This window comes from Cetorhinus maximus, unplaced genomic scaffold (genome assembly GCF_964194155.1).
Source record: "Cetorhinus maximus unplaced genomic scaffold, sCetMax3.hap1.1 HAP1_SCAFFOLD_1828, whole genome shotgun sequence".
Taxonomy (NCBI): domain Eukaryota; kingdom Metazoa; phylum Chordata; class Chondrichthyes; order Lamniformes; family Cetorhinidae; genus Cetorhinus; species Cetorhinus maximus.
In genome coordinates this window covers 22,337-34,645 of record NW_027597768.1, presented here as the reverse complement: position 1 = coordinate 34,645, position 12,309 = coordinate 22,337, and the positions used below count along the sequence as shown (strand labels likewise).

Sequence of the window (12,309 nt, the reverse complement as noted above, 5' to 3'; positions counted from 1 at the left end):
AAGAGGAGGATTTACAGAGACGAAAATCGAACCAAACATCAAGTGAAGAATTGGCAGTCACTCAATTATTGCGCGATCTGAACATCATCGGCCTTTGAATCTTGAAGGAGAAAACTTTGTCTGTTCTGTGCGCTTCAGAAGATTTTAAAATCAGTGTGACTGAGAAAGGACGAAGACACACACCCGAGTGAGAGTGTTCCAGTGCACTGACTGTGGCAAGAGCTTTAACCAGTTACACAGCCTGTAAGAACATCACTATTTACAGCTGGGAGAGACTGTACATGTGCTATATGTGGACGCCTCAGCTGATCAACGAACCTGAAGACAGACTAGGAGGCCCATACTATGGAAAAACCATGGAAGTGTGGGGACTGTGGGAATGGATTCAGATCCCCATCTCAGCTGGAAATTCATCAACGCAGCCACACTGGAGAGAGACCATTTACCTGTGAATGTGGGAAGGGGTTCACTCATTCATCTCACCTGCTCAGACACCAGCGAATTCACACCAGGGAGAGGCCGTTCACCTGCTCTGAGTGTGGAAAGGCATTCACTACTTCATCCGACCTGCTGACACACCAGCGAATTCATACCGGGGAGAGGCCATTCACCTGTTCTGATTGTGGGAAGGGATTTAGTCGGTTATCTCACTTACAGGCACACCAGCGCGTTCACACTGGGGAGAAGCCGTTCACCTGCTCTGATTGTGGAAAGGGATTCTCTCATTCCTCCAACCTGCGGATACACCAGCGAGTTCACACTGGGGAGAGGCCGTTCAGCTGCTCCGAGTGTGGTAAGGCATTCATTGATTCATCAAGCCTGCGGATACACCTTCGAGTTCACACCAGGGAGAGGCCATTCACTTGCTCTGAGTGTGGGAAAGGATTCAGTCGGTCGTCCTTCCTGAAGGCACACCAGCGGATTCACACCGGGGAGTGGCCACCCACCTGCTCTGAGTGTGGGAAAGCATTCATTGATTCATCCAGCCTGCTGAGACACCAGCATCTTCACACTGGGGAGAGACTGTTCACCTGCTCTGAGTGTGGGAAGAAATTCAGTCGATCAACCTACCTTCAGAAACATCAGCGAGTTCACAAATGATAACAGGGGTTGGATTCTGCTGTTATTGCTGCCGTCAGTCACATCCCGGAGAGAACCATGTTCATTCTGACGATTGATGAAGTGGGAGGGCCTGAGTGTTTCTTTCTGCTGGACTGGCCGGTCTCATGACTTTGCTTCCAGTGGGCTGATGCTCTTTTAGCCTGGGAGTGCATGTTTCCACTGAACTGACTCACAAAAGCTGATGTAGAATATCTATTTTATCCTGGATAGTAAATAGTGTTTTTTCTACCACTACAGATAGGTCTCAAGTAAATACATTTGTCTCTGTTCCATTGGGTCTACAGCACAGGGCTTGGCCAGCAGTTATTGCCCATCCCTAATTGCCCTTGTTCAGAGGACATTTAAGAGTCAACCACATTGCTGTGGGTCTGTAGTCACACGTAGGCCAGGTAAGGACAGCAGATTTCCTTTCCTAAGGGACATTAGTGAACCAGATGTTGTCATCATCAGACTTTTAATTCCAGATTTTTGTTTGATTTAATTTTCACCATCTGCTGTGTTGGGATTCAAACCCAGGTCCACAGACCCAAACCCTGGGTGTCTGGAATAGTGGTATTGTCCAGTGACAATACCACTATGCTCCACACGAGCCTCCACCCATCCTTATCTAAACCTGCAATAATCTTGTTCACCTCTATCAAAACTCCCCTCAGCCTCCTTTACTTCAAGAAGAACAATCCCAGCTTCTCCAACTTAAACTTGTAAAAATCCTTCATCCCTGGAACCGTTCTGGTAAATCTCCTCTACACCCTCTCAAGGACCCTCGCATCCTCTTAAAGTGTAGTGACCAGGACCGGACTCAGGACTCTCATAGTGGCCTCACCAGAGCTTTATAAACTATTGGCATAACTTCCCCACTTTTGTTCTCAATACCTCTGTTTCTGAAGCCCAAGATCCCATATACTCAAAACAGGAATATCAAACCTTTTTACTTGAACATTAAAAGCATTTGAACAACATTCTTAAAATGGCTAAAGAAGATTTTGACCAATGAAGGAACGAGCTGTTGCCACAAAAAGAAGCCTTTCTGAACTTGTTGTCTCAAAAAGAGAATACAAAATGTTTGAGTCTGGGAAATGAACTGAAAAATGAAAAAGTTCCACCTCCAACTGAACAAGAAGAAGACACTTTAAATGTGGAATTGACTGGGATATTCCTTTTGGATTTAAACAATGGAGAAACTACAGACATGGAAGAAAATAAAGCTCAAAGGGTGAACTCTGAACAAACAGATTTTCAAACTGAAATTGAAAATACACATATGAACAGCAATGAGGGCTCTCCTTTTGCAGAAGGAACTTTGGACTATAATTATTGTAAGAAGAAAACTTTCAGAAAACACTGCAAGCTGTAATATTTCACATCTTCAGTGGAATGTGATTCCTGGACATGGAATTCAGCAATGTGCTGTTATCAAGATAGACTTGTGAATTTGAAGTGGACATTGGAGGGATTATTATGTGTATTGCATGTTATAAGATAGTTAAACATAGGAAAACATAGGATTCAGGAACAGGAGTCAGCCACTTGGCCCCTCGAGCCTGCTCCGCCATTCGATAAGATATGGCTGTTGTTAAGATGTACAGCAGGTTGTAAGTTGTAATATTCTAAATAGGATATTACGAGGGTGAGACATTTTCATTTCTTCCTGAGGAAGGTGTTGTGAATATCTAGTTTCATAATTCATGTTTTAGAAATATAACTTTTAGTTTAGGAATTGGATTTTTTTTAAATGTACGATAATTGGAAAACCTGGGCTGAGAATCTGACAAAAACACCCTAAGGGAATTCACAATCACAAGGTGTGGCCCATGTTGATTTAAGAAGCCAAAGCTCAAAGGGTAAGAACTGTAAAACGGCAGGTGGGCTCTTTTAGCTGGAGACCTGGAGACATTGGGTCTGACAATTATTGTCCTGACAATTTCTGGTGATAGACTATCCATCAATATTCATTACAAGCCTACCGACTCCCACAGCTACCTCAACTAAAGCTCCTCACACCCCGCTTCCTGTAAGGACTCCATCCCATTCTCTCAGTTCTTTTCCCTCCGTCGCATCGGTTCTGATGATGCCACTTTCCAAAACAGTTCCTCTGACATGTCTTCCTTCTTCCTTAACTGAGGTTTTCCACCCATGGTGGTTGACAGGGCCCTCAACCGTGTCCGGCCCATCTCCTGTGCATCCGCCCTCACACCTTCCTCTCCCTCCCAGAACCATGATAGGGTCCCCCTTGTCCTCACTTATCACCCCACCAGCCTCTGCATTCAAAGGATCATCCTCTGCCATTTCCGCCAACTCCAGCATGATGCCACCACAAAACACATCTTCCCTTCACCCCCCCCCACCACACTGGCGGCTTTCCGCAGGGATTGTACCCTCCGGTTCCACTCCTCCATCATCTCCTACACCTCAGCCCCCTCCCACGGCACCTTCCCACGCAACCTTAGAAGGTGCAACACCTGCCCCTTTGCTTCCCCCCTCCTCACCGTCCAAGGGCCCAAACACTCCTTTCAAGTAAAGCAGTGCTTCACTTGCACTTCCCTAAATTTAGTCTGCTGCATTCGCTGCTCCCAAAGCACTCTCCTCTACATTGGAGAGACCAAATGCAGACTGGGTGACCGCTTTGCAGAACACCTTCAGTCTGTCCGCAAGCATGACCCAGACCTCCCTGTCGCTTGCCATTTCAACACACCACCCTGTTCTCATGCCCACATGTCTGTCCTTGGCATGCTGCAATGTTCCAGTGAAGCTCAATGCAAACTGGAGGAACAGCACCTCATCATCCGACTAGGCACTTTACAGTCTTCTGGACTTAATATTGAGTTCAACAATTTCAGATCATGAACTCTCTCCTCCATCCCCACCCACTTTCCGATCCCCCCTTTTCCAATAATTTATAATTTTTTTACAAATATATTTTTCTTTTCCCACCTATTTTTAAATTTATTTCGATCTATTGTTTTATCTCCACCTTTTAGCCCATTTCGACCCCTTCCCCCCACCCCACCCCCACTAGGGCCATCTGCTGCTAGCTTGTCCTGCTTTCTACCCTTAACATCTGCATTAGCACATTCCTTAGATAATATCACCACCGTCAATGCCCCTTTGTCTATGACATCTTTGGCAGTCTCTTCTTGGCGTCCACCTATCACTGCCCCCCTATCGAGCTCTACCTGTCCCACCCCCCTCTACCAGCTTATATTTCACCTCATTTCTATATTTCTTAGTTTGATGAAGGGTCATACAGACTCGAAATGTCAACTGTATCCCTCTCCGCAGATGCCGTCAGACCTGCTGAGCTTTTCCAGGTATTTTTGTTTTTGTTCTAGATTTCCAGCATCCGCAGTATTTTGCTTTTATCTTAATTATTATCCTGTCTTTGTTAGAGAGGTGAATTCTTTATGCAGACCTCAGGGAAAAAAGCTTTGGTTTTGAAGCTAAAAGTTAATTAATTTAAATATCAATTGGACATCCCAACTGGTCTCTGTTACCATGGGGATAAGTGATTCAGGGTGGAGCCTTGGTTGGAATTCTGCGTGTTTCTCACAGAAAGCAGGCAGTCTGCAGTTCGCTTGGACGCAGCCAGCTGTGGGACCAGGAGGTGTGAACCAGCTGGAAACTTATAGGGCCATTAGGAACTAGGGGTGTTCCTAATGTTTAAATCCCTCAGCAAAAAGGCGTTGAATCCCACGCTTGGACTGAGGAGTCCACAGTTTTGAGGTCTTAAAGGAAAGTTGGAGGGTTGTTTAGCCAAAAGCTAATGGAAGGACCACCATAAAATCTTGGAACTTGGAGAACAGCTGGAATACTGAGGAGAATTAAAGAGAATTCTGGAGAGCTTTGACATATCTTTGGGATGGTCCCAGGAACAGAAGTGAATGAACCTTCAAAATATCGTTAAATATAAATGAATTCATGTGTTAGGGGTGGGGGGGAAGTTAAAAAAGTAGAACTGGGTTAATAGTATAAGTTTTTATTAACTATCGTGTTAAGTTCATTGTGCTGGTTTTTAATTTTCTTTTCTCTTATATACATAGTAAAGTTTGTTTTTGTTTAAAAATATGGAATCTTGTGGCGTAATTCTTTCAGTTAATCACTGGGTATTCGAATTTCTCTTTAAAAGTTAATGGTCTCGACTGGGATCCTAACAATAGCCACAAACAATATTTCGAAACAGAAAGAATATGATTTTCCTTATTTTGTACAAAGCATTACATGATGAGACACCCATAGCTAGGATTCCCAATAATTTCTGAGTTCAAGCAGTTCTTTTCATGAAATAATCTGATAATTGATGACTAAAATTGGAACTAATTGTTGTGCTTTCTAAAGCAGGAGGGCTATCGCCCAGCACAGAGGGTAATTTGGGATTTCTCCCATAGACCAATTGATAGGGACTATACCCTCCAACCATCTGAAGTGAATTCTTTACATGAATCATCCATGCCAGTGCAGTGGTCAACTTGCAGTTTGGCTGATCAGCTAAGATTTTATGCATTTCATTGATCACCGCGTAATTCCTTTCACAGAGTCCATTGCTGAAAGGACTTTCAGCTGTGATGTTCATGAACATAATGTTCATGTTTTCACACATGTCTCTAAACTCATTAGCAAATTCCCCTCCATTATCAGTCAGAAACTTAGCTGGTGCCCCAGGTCTAGTCCCTATCCATTTCTCCATGACTTGGTCTATAATCACTCTTTTGTCCTTGCCATGTGTTAGGAGAGAAACACTAAATCGAGTTACTATGTCCATAAAGTGTAGAATGAAAATATTTCTGAATTTGTCCCATACCTTTAGATCCATGGCAACTAACTTGTTCAAGTCACATGCCAAGGGAAGGTTTACAATAGGATGTGACGGTGTCCTCCGATACTTTTTACAGATTTCACACCTTGCATTAATCTCTTCTATGAGGCTCGTATGCTCTTCATCAACCACCCTGCAGGAGTTTTAATCTTTGACAAGAAGGGTGAGCAAACTGTCTTTGTAGCTTTAAGACAATTTGCTTTTCTTCTCGCTGATTCTTATCACTTGATTCCATTAATCTTTCTCAAACACTCTGATTCGAAACAGCAGGTATTGTTAAAGGGATACGATAATGCCCTGATTGAGTAAACTGCAGACTCACTGACTTTCCAAAAACAGTTGTCTTATCTTGATTCATGTCCAGTTGCAATTGTGCCTTTTACCTAAGGTTTACTCAACAGTGAGGGGATCTCACAAAAGACTACACCAGTCCTGATAAAGTGGCTGAATCCAGATATTTTGCATGGAATCACCACTCTTTTTAGTGGCTTCAATGTGTGACATCACCCAAACCTAAACAAGTTGAACCCTCCTTAACCTTGTGTCCATCTTCACCACGAGGTGAATCTGGGTAACATCTTCACCAATCTGATCCACATACTGTCGAGGTGCAGCCACTATCTAACACAGCACAGTTGAAAGCGTCTGTGAACAATATACTCAGAAATGGACCAAAACTCTTTGTGACGAGTACAATTCCTTCAGAGTGATAATTGTCATGATCTTCAGCCTCAGAATTCTCTGTGTCATGAGTCACTTTGAAGACCCTGATTTTCCACTTTGGGCAGTTTGGCTCATAATCATATTTTGAGTTAATCCTGAAACACTTGTTAATTGTTCCCATTCACCTATTAGTGCTGTTCCAATCCAGATCTGTTAAAGGTGCTTTCGCCCTCATTCAAAACCTGTCAAAGTCCGATTATGCTCACAGGCTTTCTTGTAAATATTATCAATGAACCCGAATAGAAGATCCAAACCTTCATCGATATCCAACTGACAGGCATCCAGCTCACAAAATTCTTCTGTTCTGATTTTACTTTTGTTAGGAAGTGACAGTGCCAAGGCCAGACCTTGTTCCCTCCTTGGTTGGGACATAACCCGTGTCCACATATCCACTTCATTCTTCCACTGGTTGTATGGCTCAGACTCCAAGAACAGGCTGGGTATCTGACCCTGACAATTGCTTTCAGCCATTTCTCACAAAAATTACTAGGATTGGAAGCTTTTGTCCAAAATTTTATTTCCGTTTAGTTTCCATCCTTCGCCATTAGGCAAGCAATCTGTTACCATGACAGCCTTATGGTGAAGAAAGAAACTGGAGCCAGTCTTTACTTGGTATAGACTTATTCACAGAGTGAAACTTTAGTTATATAACTCCTGACTCCACTCCATGCCAGTAAGTTTCTTTTTATCTGTGCTCAAGTAACCATCCAATCAATTCCCTTCACCTATGTATATGTAACCACAGCTGATACAATTAACACCCACAGTCAGAGCATCGAAAGGGCCTGTAATCAGTGTGACTGCAATAGTGTCTCAGCAGGTTGGATGACTCCATGAATCCTTTCGCACACTCAGAGCAGGTGAACGGGCTCTCTCCTCTGTGTGAATTCGGCGGTGCTTCCGCAGGCTGGATGTATCAGCAAATTCCTTCTCGCACTCAGAACAGGTGAAAGGCCTCTCCCCAGTGTGAACACGCTGGTGTCTCAGCAGGTTGGATGATTCAGTGAATCCTTTCCCACACAGAGAGCAGGAGAACAGCCTCTCCCCGGTGTGAACTCGCCGGTGCTTCCATAGGCTGGATGAATTTGGGAATCCCTTCCCACATTCAGAGCAGGAGAATGGCCTCTCTCCAGTATGAACACGTCGGTGTGCCCGCAGGCTGGTTGACCGAGTGAATCCCTTCCCACACACGGAGCAAGTGAATGGTCTCTCTCCGGTGTGCGCTATCTGGTGCCACAGAAGGTTGGTTAACCGAGTGAATCCCTTCTCACACACGGGGCAAGTGAATGGCCTCTCCCCAGTGTGAACAACACTGTGGTTCTGCAGGGTGGATGATTCACTGAATCCCTTCCCACAGACGGAGCAGATGTACGGCCTCTCCCCAGTGTGAACGCGTTGGTGCAACCGCAGGTGTGATGACTGAGTGAATCCCTTGCCACACACGGAACAGGTGAACGGCCTCTCCCCGGTGTGAACTCGCTTGTGTGTAACCAGATGTGATGAGTGATTGAATCCCTTGCCACACTGAGAGCAGGTGAATGGCCTCTCCCCCGTGTGAATGCGTCGATGAATTTCGAGTGCAGATGGGGAACGGAATCTCTTCCCACAGTCCCCACATTTCCACGGTTTCTCTATGGTGCAGGTGTCCTTGTGTCTCTGCATGTTCGCCAGTCAGCTGAAGCCTCATCTGTACACAGAATATGTGTACGGCTTCTCTCTGCTGTGAATGGTGCAATATTTTTTCAGGCTGTGTAACTGGTTAGAGCTCCCTCCACGGTCAATCCACTGAAACACTCGCAGTCAGGGGTGCGTGTCTCTGTGTTTTTCCATTCACATTGATGTTTAAAAATGTCAGAAAGAGACAGAGCGTTGATGAGTTTCTAGCTTTGATGGGGAAATAAATCCCTTCCCACAGTCCCCACATTTCCATGGTTTCTCAGAGGACCTGATGTCCTTGTGTCTCTCCAGGCTGGACAATCAGTTGAAGCCTTGTTCACAAGCAGAACACATGAATGATTTTTCCCTGCTGTGAATGGTGTGATTTTTATTCAGTCTGTGTAACGGATTAAAACTCTTTCCACAGCCAGTGCACTGGAACACTCTCATTCGGGTGTGTGAATGTCTTGGTGCTTTATCAGTCACAGTGATGTTTGAAATCTTTTTCCACAGACAGAATAGACAAACGTTTACCCTTCCTCATTCAAAGGCCAGTGATATTCAGGTTCTGCTGAATCAAGTGACAGTGAGATCCTCCCCTTCTAACCTCCTGTAAAATGCGTTTACAGAAGTTATCACTGTAAATACAAGATATTTTCTTTTATTCATTCACGGGATGTGGGCTTTGCTGGCTGGGCCAGCATTTATTGCCCATCCCTAGTTGTTCTTGAGAAGGTGGTGGTGAGCTGCCTTCTTCAGCTGCTGCAGTCCATGTGGTATTAAATATATAAATTCAGAACAGAGAATTCTAGTTTCTATAGAACATTTTTCCCTCTCATTCCTCCAAATCTATAAATCTCTGTCCCACACACTCCTCTCCCTCTCTGCTCATTGTTCCAGACTCAGTGTCCAGTCTCCAACTTATTCTTTTCTCCTCTCCAGATTCTCTCTCCTCCTGTCCTTAAACTGGTGACTCAGGCTGTGGATCAATCCCACTCCTTCACTCTAATTCTACCAAATACTTTGCCTCAAAACAACAAATTACCTTCATTGACTTTAGCAGTGATGTTAAATGAACGGAAATAACCACCATTTCCCAATTGGGCCTCCGGTTCAGTTTGGTGCCGCAGAGCAGCCGGAAGCGGCGGATGGTGATTCCGGACCAATAGGAAGAGAGGGGGCGGGGCTGGAGGACCGAGTTGGGGCTGCTGGTCCTCCAACCAATCGGAGTGAATGAGGGGCGGGGCCCTAATCGCACGCCCCGGCGCATGCGTGTTATGGGGCAGAGATTGGAGCATGCGCAGTGCGGGTGCTGGACGATGTCCTGTTGAATCCGTGGGGGGGGGATGACTTGAGGCAGGAGAGGAATAGAGGTGGCGGGTGGACTTGGAGGCTTCAGAAACACCTCATGTAGGCTCCCATATCCCATGTTTCCAACAAGTGGAACAGCAGTTGAGGGGTTTCTGATGACAGACCCGAGGGTAACAGCCGCACCGCCATCTTGAGAAGGGAGGGTGTGCAGCCGGGCGCATGCGCGGCGACAGGGATGATGGGATTTGGACCCAGGAAATTCAAACCAAAGATCCCATCAGGATCTGAGCAAGTCAGAAACAGAAATACCTGGCAAAACTCAGCAGGTCTGGCAGCATCGGCGGAGAAGAGCACAGTTGACGTTTCGAGTCCTCATGACCCTTCAACAGAACTAAGTAAAAATAGGAAAGGGGTGAAATATAAGCTGGTTTAAGGGTGGGGGGGGAGAAGGGGGGGTTGTTGGGACAAGCAAGCAGTGATAGGAGGAGATAACTAAAAGATGTCACAGACAAAAGAACAAAGAGGTGTTGAAGGTGGTGATATTATCTAAAAGAATGTGCTAATTAAGTGGAGAGCAGGACAAGCAAGGTACAGATAGCTCTAGTGGGGTGGGGTGAAATAAGACTAAAAGGGCATAAAAGGTATAGATAAACAATGGGTGGAAATACATTTAAAAGTAATGGAAATAGGTGGGAAAAGAAAAATCTATATAAATTATTGGAAAAAACAAAAAGGAGGGGTAAGAAACGGAAAGGGGGTGGGGATGGACGAGGGAGTTCAAGATCTAAAACTGTTGAACTCAATATTCAGTCCGGAAGGCTGTAAAGTGCCTAGTCGGAAGATGAGGTGCTGTTCCTACAGTTTGCGTTGAGCTTCACTGGAACAATGCAGCAAGCCAAGGACGTAAGTCCCTCAAGTCACCAGGACCTGGGTATCATCTGCATCTGATTGTGGAAGGACAAACAGGGCTGCCTGCTCTGTTTGTGGTAAGTGTGACCCTGGTGTGACTGCACCGATGAATTTCCAGCTCTGATGGGTAACTGAAAACCTTTCCACAGTCCCCACATTTCCAGTTTCTCTCCAGTGTGACTGCGCTGGTTTTGTCTTCGGGCAGAAGAGCTGAAGCCTCGGCCACACACACAAAACACGTATACGGTTTATCCAGGCTGGAAACGGGTCCCTTTGCTTCCATGTTCAAAGGCCGATGATATTCAGGTCCTCATGATTCTGTCAGATCTTGATGTGATGTTCGGTTTGTGTTTCCCGTCTGTAAATCCACCTCTTCCAACACGTTGAAAAATGAATTTAAAACAGGACAAGGGAGTGTGAGGGAATCAGAAAAACAGAAAGGCAGGTTGTGATACTGAGCTGAATGAATCTGGTAATTTGGGGGCTAGAATAAAGTGGGCAGAGCTTCAGGGTCCCAGTGACCATGAGAGAAAATCATTAATTCGTTGATTTTATTCCAACTTTCCACACAGGCACCAGAGAACTGAACCTAGCCAGAGTAGAGGGAGGGAGGGAGATAACTGGGAAATGGCAGAGATGGTGAGATGGTTTTGAATATCAGCCCAGGGAGGAGGGAGAGTGTGTAGGATGGGGATTTACAGTTTTGGAGGAACAAGAGAGGGAAAAATGTTCGATAGTGACTTGAATTGTCTGTTCTGAATTTTCACCCTGTACTTATTGTTGACTTTGCTAAACTCCTTTTACAGGGCATTAGAAGGGGAGGATGCGCAAATGGAAAATTCAAACCAAACATCACATCAGGATCTGACATAGTCACTGGATTCATCAGGACCTGAATATCATTGGCCTTTGCATATGGAAAGGGAAATGTTTGTCTGTTCTGCCTGAGGGAAAAGATTTCAAGCATCAATGTGATTGGAAAAGCACCAAGACACAAATATCTGAGTGGGAGTGTTGCAGTGAACTAACTGTGGAAAGAGCTTTAACCAGTTACACAGCCTGAAAAAATATCACACTATTCACAGCGGGGAAAAATCGTGTACGTGTTTTGTGTGTGGACAAGGCTTCAGCTTGTCATGCAACCTGGAGAAACTCAAGGACATCCACGCCATGGAGAAACCATGGAAATGTGGGGACTGTGGGAAGGGATTCAATTACCCATCCAAGCTGGAAACTCATCGACGCACTCACACTGAGGAGAAGCCATTCACCTGCTCCGTGTGTGGGAAGGGATTCACTCAGTCATCTATCCTGCTAACACATCAGCGAGTTCACACTGGGGAGAGACCATTCATTTGTTCTGTATGTGGAAAGGGGTTTAGTTGTGCATCCCATCTTGTGACAGACGAGTGAGTTCACACTGGGGAGAGGCCGTTCACCTGCTCTGTCTGTGGGAAGCGATTCACTGTTTCATCCCGTCTTCTGACGCACGAGCGAGTTCACACCGGAGAGAAGCCATTCACCTGCTTCGAGTGTGGGAAAGGATTCATTTCCTCATCCCTCCTTCTGGCACATCAGCGAGTTCACACTGCGGAGAGGCTGTTCACCTGCTTGGTGTGTGGGAAGGGATTCACTGTTTCATCCAGGCTGCTAACACACCAGGGGATTCACAATAGAGAGACACCATTCACCTGTTCCATCTGTGGAAAGGGTTTCACTCATTCATCACATCTGCTGAGACACCAGCGTGTGCACATCTAGAGGAGGCTCTTACTGCT

At 45.3% G+C, this 12,309-nt stretch overlaps 1 protein-coding gene and 2 pseudogenes across 1 annotated transcript in view; 2 read left to right on the top strand and 1 right to left on the bottom strand.

The window, feature by feature from the left end:
• Positions 1–1,172, top strand: part of LOC144676698 (uncharacterized) — a 27,064-nt gene extending 25,892 nt beyond the window's left edge. Inside the window, exon 2 of the mRNA XM_078537048.1 lies at positions 1,155–1,172. The gene's annotated coding sequence lies outside the window, so the exon portion shown is untranslated. The remainder of the gene's footprint in view (positions 1–1,154) is intronic.
• Positions 346–12,292, top strand: LOC144676694 (uncharacterized; annotated as a pseudogene).
• On the bottom strand, positions 6,899–8,382 carry LOC144676696 (uncharacterized; annotated as a pseudogene).
• Positions 12,293–12,309: the final 17 nt, after the last annotated feature.